At 30.9% G+C, this 7,500-nt stretch overlaps 1 protein-coding gene across 1 annotated transcript in view; it reads right to left on the bottom strand.

The window, feature by feature from the left end:
- The window catches only part of LOC137625121 (tolloid-like protein 1), an 865,074-nt gene that overhangs the window by 245,725 nt on the left and 611,849 nt on the right, over positions 1-7,500 (bottom strand). The window lies entirely within an intron of this gene.

Below are 7,500 nucleotides of genomic sequence, written 5' to 3'. Positions count from 1 at the left end.
TTCACCCCTGAACTTCAATCTAGATTACACGTGTACAAACTCGAAGTAAAAGTCAACAGCTGATGGACTGCATAATAATTGGATGAATCCCTGAATATGAGAATTTCTCTCCCAGTAAAATGCTTACCCGCAATAAGCCTGATTACACAAAGAGCCTCGTATCCACGAAGCTTCAAAAAAAAAAAAAAAAAAAAAAAAAAAAAAAAAAAACGCACACCAAACTCACTAGATTCAGGTGACAAAGCCTGAATACATCATGGTAATTCTGCTTTATTGTCTGATGAACGAACAGCAACACCACTCGGCATTAAAGGATATTATGGAAATATATAGCGAACGTAAATTCGTTTTTTCTTTCCAATTTCAAAACCATCACAGAGCATAAACACTTAAATGGGTATAAAAGGTTAAAGGGATAAGATTAATGGAAACTTGAATGGGGCGGTATGAATGATATGTTTAGATGTCATTTAGAATTTTGTAAAATAAATAAGTAAAGTTGAAAAGACAAACAACTATACTGTAGAGCAATCCAGTTAACAACTATATATATGTGTGCGTGTGTGTGCGCGCGCGCGTTTAAGCAAACAAGATAGCATGATTACATAAAGAGAAGAGGCTTTAAAAGTAACGATACCAAAACTACACACATTTTTGCCGAAAAGGATTTATATGCTGCCAAATAAAAAAAAAGGCTTAATCCCTTATATCGGTTCATGTCTGATATTTAGTCTTTGAGTTGTCTTTCTGTCACAGATTCAAAACATTTAGAAGCGAACACAACTGATAACAAAAAAAGCATATGTTTCTGTCATATCAAAATCTATGTGGTAAATTAATCGATTTATTATTAATATATTTTTTTTTTTAAATTTAAGACCTGCATTACATAACTAACGCTCAATAGTTTGGATATTTAAAATTCATTATTTAAACAAATTTGATTAAAATTCATATTTTACGTTACTTCTTTATTTTCTTACGTATTACTTGAATTGAAACTATTGTGAATCTGCCAAAAGACAAATCTATTGTTTCAAAATTTAATTTACAAAGGATATTTCTATGAAAGAATCTGATAGACTACATGGAATTCTTTAACAGTTTCAATGAGTACACAGAAAACTAATCTTTTGTGACCATTCTATAAACCAAGCACAAATAAATGTATCTAACTTAAAACAGAGTAAACGTAAACGATCAATTTGTATGACAAATTAGATTCAAGTGATACGATGAAGAAGAGAAGCACCAAAAAATAAACTTTCTATTTCTAGCACCAACTGATGATTATTATTATTATTATTATTATTATTATTATTATTATTATTATTATTATTACTGGCTAAGCTACAACCTTAGTTGGAAAAGCAGGATGCTATAAGCCCAGGGGCTCCAACAGGGAAAATAGCCCAGTGAGGAAAGGAAACAATGAAAAATAAAATATTTGAAGAAGAGTAACAATATTAAAATGAATATCGCATATATAAACAATATAAACTTCAACAAAACAAGAGGAAGAGAAATAAAAATAGAATAGTATGCCCGAGTGTACCCTCAAGCAATACTTTGGATATTATCATAGCTTCTCTCAAAGTTGTAGCAAGGAGAAAATAATACTAAGGCAAGGTAAAGGTATGCATACACAATGTTCTGGGAACCCGATCAAATGCTTTAAAAACATAAAACGTCTCATAAATCTATCCTCTAAACCTTATTGTGATATACAATAAGATAATCTGTTTCTTCTTCAATTACACAAAAATTGGTTCAAACTTGAAGCGAATGTTTTCAAGCCGAACAGGCTGACATAATATCTATATAACGTTGTTACCCATCTTAAAATAGTTTACATTCATAATTCAGTACTTCCGATGTAGTTTACTTTATTTCCTTTCCTCATTAGGCTATTTTCTCTGTTGAAGCCCTTGGGCTTCTGGCATCCTGCTTTCTCATCCGGGGTTGCAGCTTAGCTAGTAATAACAATTATCAAATATACAAAACCAACTACTAATTACCTTGGATCACTTCATCAGGGGGGAAAAAGTATCTCATCCTGTTTCATTAAATAGTTTATTAGCTTTATTAACAAGGGAAGTTACTGAAATTCACAATGTAAATAAGCAAAGAATCCAATGATGCGTATACAGTTTTATTTTCTGCTTCCCTCTGGCATGAACATGTCACGTAGTTTGCGTTAAAAGTTGCATTCCTGTTGGTGACATGACACGCAGAGGTAATGTTCTTTTCGAACTTTTCAAAGAAGAATCCATAATAGAAAAGAATTTAGTCGTTATACATGATTCGCAAACTGGGAGTATTGGCAAATATTGTTGCGTAAAAATTCTCTGAAATAAACTCGATACTCGGTGATTCATAAAAATATTTGTTTTGTTTTATTCCCTCACATTTATAATGGAAAAATTAAGGAATGTTTAAAATTACATGGGATTTAAATAGCCCATGTCAAACACCACCTCTCCCCTACATAATGAAGAGAAAGTGTCTGACTCTACTTTTGTGTGTATATATATATATATATATATATATATATATATATATATATATATATATACATATATATATATATATATATATATATATATATATATATAAACACATATACATTAATGCCTATATATATATATATATATATATATATATATATATATATATATATATATATATATATATACACACACATATAGATGTATGCCTATATATATATGTAAATATATGCATATGTATATATATATATATATATATATATATATATATATATATATATATATATATAACCTGTCACTATCAGAGGGAGAGGGGGTAGCCGTACCCTAGTGAGAGGGGGCACCCCGAAAGGTACACTCGGAAACCACAGACTCTCACAAATTGCCGAACCAGCGGGTTATAGTTAAGAAAGGGGAAGTGTGGGAAGGATTGAAATATTCTAAAACAATGTATTAATTCACGCCATTCTCACATCTAACCCCGCCATATAACACATTTATTTCAGCGTCCAACATCGAAAGTCATTTCTCAGTCGAGAGAAAAGGAAAGGTATGGGAACGTCAAGGGTGGAAAAGTTCTCGGCGATAATTGTCAGCTTTTGAGATATATGGGAGATAAAAGGGGAACGCTAATTGTCTCTTTCTATGATCTATAAACTCTAAAAGAAACCGGTGAGTTTCCCTCTACGTCTCGTTAGTCTCTTCATCACACAGGGAACTTGTGTGAAATATAAAACATTTCGAAGGTGAATTTTTTTTTTGCCGTATTGCAAAGTTTGTGTCTTTGGGTGCACACATACATACACACACATCATATATATATATATATATATATATATATATATATATATATATATATATATATATATATATAAGATAAATAAAGGTACATTAGCATTTCCATTAGTTGTCCGATTAAAGAAGTTAACCAAAGTTGGGTTTAGTTGGTATTTGGAATATTTATGCGGGAGGAAGTGGAGATATCCATCTCTCTCTCTCTCTCTCTCTCTCTCTCTCTCTCTCTCTCTCTCTCTCTCTCTCTCTTATATATATATATATATACATATATATATATAATTTTTCATATATATAAATATACATACGTATGCAGGAATAAATTAGTTATATATATATATATATATATATACATATATATATATATATATATATATATATATATATATATATATGTACATATATAATTTTTCATATATATAAATATACATACAAATACAGGAATAAATCAATCAGACACACACACACACACACACACACATATATATATATATATATATATATATATATATATATATATATATATACTTTATATATATATATATATATTTATATATATATATATATATATATATTCATATATATGTGTATGTAATATAGATGTGTGGGTAAGTAATATAATTAATATAATTCTAGTAACTCAGGGAAAATAAATTAAAAACTGGCGTTGTTTACAGATCACGTCAAGTCACTCCCGAACACCAACGTTCTATAATTGATTTATAACAAGTCAAGAACTGAAACAATGGCACTGAATCCAAACTTTTAATGAACACGAGAGCTCCCCCTTTATTTAATTACCATTTTCTTCAATCAAATGAATCAGATCAAGACAAGGAAAGAAACCTCAAATAATGAAAATATACTGATGAAACTGCTTGTGTTTAACTTTTTAAAAAATGACCCCAATAAAATTCAAGTTTTTTCAACTCACGAAAACCGGACTGCGCCTCAATATTTTCATATGATATTACTTCTATCAAAGGAAAATCGGTATTAAGCACCGAGGTGGACCTGGGGGGAAAACCTCGTAGTTACACAATGAAGCAAAAGTTAAGAGGCTGGACAGAGAGATGGAAGAAAAGGAGAGGCGGTAAAATAAAAAATATCATTTATGTGTAGATGGTTGAAGAAGGGAAGCACAATGGTTCAAATTATAGATATAATATATTCGGTTTTTACTAGCATTCGACTCTTAAGAGTCAATTAAGCAAATCATGACTGTCGATTCCATTAATTTGACCGTTTTTTAAATATTCTCTCCATTATCTTTATAAGATCATCCATCCAATTGATAAATTTGTGTTTCTCGTCCTTCTCAGGTTCGAGTTTCTCTCCCAATCATTCCTAATTCATTCCATTAAAACTTATTTGGTGCTAGGGCCAACGAAGCCATTGAACGATCCGGTGCAATTGCAATTCGAAGTAAAAGTTAGACGGATAAATGGAAGATAGGAAACGGGACCGGAAGTATGGTAGAAGGCTACGAAGTGGGGGGCCGAGGGAAAGCTGCAAAGACCCTAATAGTGCACCGCGCAAGGTGGTCTTGATGGCACTAACCCCCGCCCCCCCCCCCCCCACCCACCCACCCAGGAGTCCCCAAACACAGCTCAATCCAGTTTTCACTATATTCTTCTCTTCCGTTCTCAGTCGTAACGTCAAGACTCTTCTCTCAATTTCTCTCATAAATATTCATTCATAATCCCGCAAGTCGCTTTTATCATCACTACCTTCCTCTAAAACCATTTTTCAGATGTGTTGGTTCCTTTTGATGATAAGTGCTTCGTCCTTGCAGTATTCACACGAGGATGAAAGCAAGAGGTTTAAGTAACACATCCAGTTCTCGGTATGACATTAGCGTCAATCTATATTGAATTATTTAAAAATGTTTCACATTACAATAATTAAACCCATTAAAATGAAAATTTAAAAGTCGGATTGCCGATGTTTGGATTATGTCGGGTATCAGCAGTATAGTAATAGATAAAGACACAATTATACACACAAATGTATAGAGCATACATACATTATATATATATATATATATATACACATATATATATATATATATATATACACATACACATACACACATATATATATATATATATATATATATACACACACAAATATATATATATATATATATATATATAAATATATATATATATATATATATATATTTATATATATATATATATATATATATATATATATATATATAAATATATATATATATATATATATATATATATATATATATATACGCAAGACCTGCACAGTTATAGAAAATATCATAGGGGCCTACAAACATAATGAATGTGCCTTTCATAACTGATTACCATTCATATATCAGAACAGGAATTAGGCAGAAAAAAACCTCCCGGAGCTGAAAAGAAGATAGCGGCTTACAAACAGGTGTAGAAAAGTGTCCACAATGCTCGAATACGCAGAAGTGAAAAGCCCTATTACCCTTGGATTGAATAAAGAGAAGAATATGGCTTTTGTAAATGCATAAGTCAATATATGCATAATACATATTTGTTTATCTTTGAGAAAAATTGGATTCGCGTGCTGAGTAAAATCATTTACTGTTGAATTATTCTAAGATCTGAGGAGATGGAGAGTTGAAGTCCTCACATAATATGAATAAGAGCACTAATTAAGAACCTGTATTCAAGACGAGTACGAGTCTAATTGCATTTCGACAACTAATGCTGCAATGCAATTATCTAATCTTTCAGAGAAACATAAATAAATCATGCTGGAAAGAATTCCAAAGCAGCTGAGGGCAAGATGCAGAGAACATAATCCTCTAAGTGGTCCATTAATTATAACTTAAGACGAGATTAATACTAACCAGATAAAGTAAATCGTTTTAATTTCAGATAAATAAAAAATACCACGGCGCTGAATGTCAGTAAACACGAAGAGCGTCGTTCGGATAATGTAAACACACCAACACACATACACACAATGTTAAGATGAATAAGAAAACTTGAAGTGTGTTATTAGGATAACGTAAATACAAACACATACACAAGAAAAAGTACAATAAAAAAAGTATTTGAAAATTACTACTAAGTCCCTTGGTTAAGAGACCCATTCCAAAATCCCCCATGCACACACACACAAAAAAAAAAAAAAAAAAAAAAAAAAAAAAACACTTTTCTCGCAAAATCTAATATTTTGTTGTCACTCAAATTTGTGAACATTTCCAAAATTCGCTCGTAATATAGGCCACCATTTTTGCGAATATATAAACAATAATCTACACTACCCTGATTGTAAATATTTAAACAATCTAAACCAAAAACACAACATCCCTCTTACAGGCAATTAATGCCCATTTCAACGTCTAAAAGTAAATACAACTGATAGATGAAAAACATAAAATAAAATATAATAAAACCATGTCAAAAAGTCTAATCACAACGTTCATTGGTAATGAAATTCTAAAAGAAATGTTTCATGATTCCACTAAAAATTATAATTTCAGACACCAAAACAAACTTTTCTTTAAATAATTATGAGACTTCATTTTAACTCGAATTAAAACTGTCCTTCGCTAACAATGCTTAATTAGGCTAATTGGAGGTTAATTAGGAATGTGTTGTTTTTAAAAAAAATCCGATTTTTAGAAACTTATTCGCACATTTTGTTATAAAAAACAAAGTATAAAATAAAGATGCAAGAGCTCATTAGCAAGTTCATCCGTGAATTTGTAATTAATATTTCCTGCATCATTTCGAAAGGGATTTGGGGGTAAAAGATGTGTATGATTCTAGTTTATATGATGATATGCTTATGAGACAAACTGATATACAAAAGAGGTAGGGCACCGGGAACCCAATTTTTTCAAACTGACCAATCAAACCTAACACGAGATTGCCACTACTAAGATAGGACAAATCATTTTAATATCCTTAAAAAGAAGGAGAAGAAGAAAAAACAGTTCTGAAGCGAGGAAACAAGAAGAATGCCGTTATATAATGTGAACAAACAGACACGAGATTAAGGAGAAAGCATCAAGTGCATTAATTATGATAACGTAAATACAAATTAGGCACTCAAACTAGGAAGAAAGCATGAATATCAAAAGTATTTTGAACATACCAAACTCTCTAGTTAAGCAACATCCTCACACGAAACCAAATCAATTCTCCTTGCGAACAAACAACAAAAACATAAGGTCGTT

This window comes from Palaemon carinicauda, chromosome 2, assembly GCF_036898095.1.
Source record: "Palaemon carinicauda isolate YSFRI2023 chromosome 2, ASM3689809v2, whole genome shotgun sequence".
Classification (NCBI taxonomy): Eukaryota; Metazoa; Arthropoda; class Malacostraca; order Decapoda; family Palaemonidae; genus Palaemon; species Palaemon carinicauda.
Note: the sequence above shows the minus strand (reverse complement) of the source record. Positions and strands in the feature narration are given on the sequence as shown.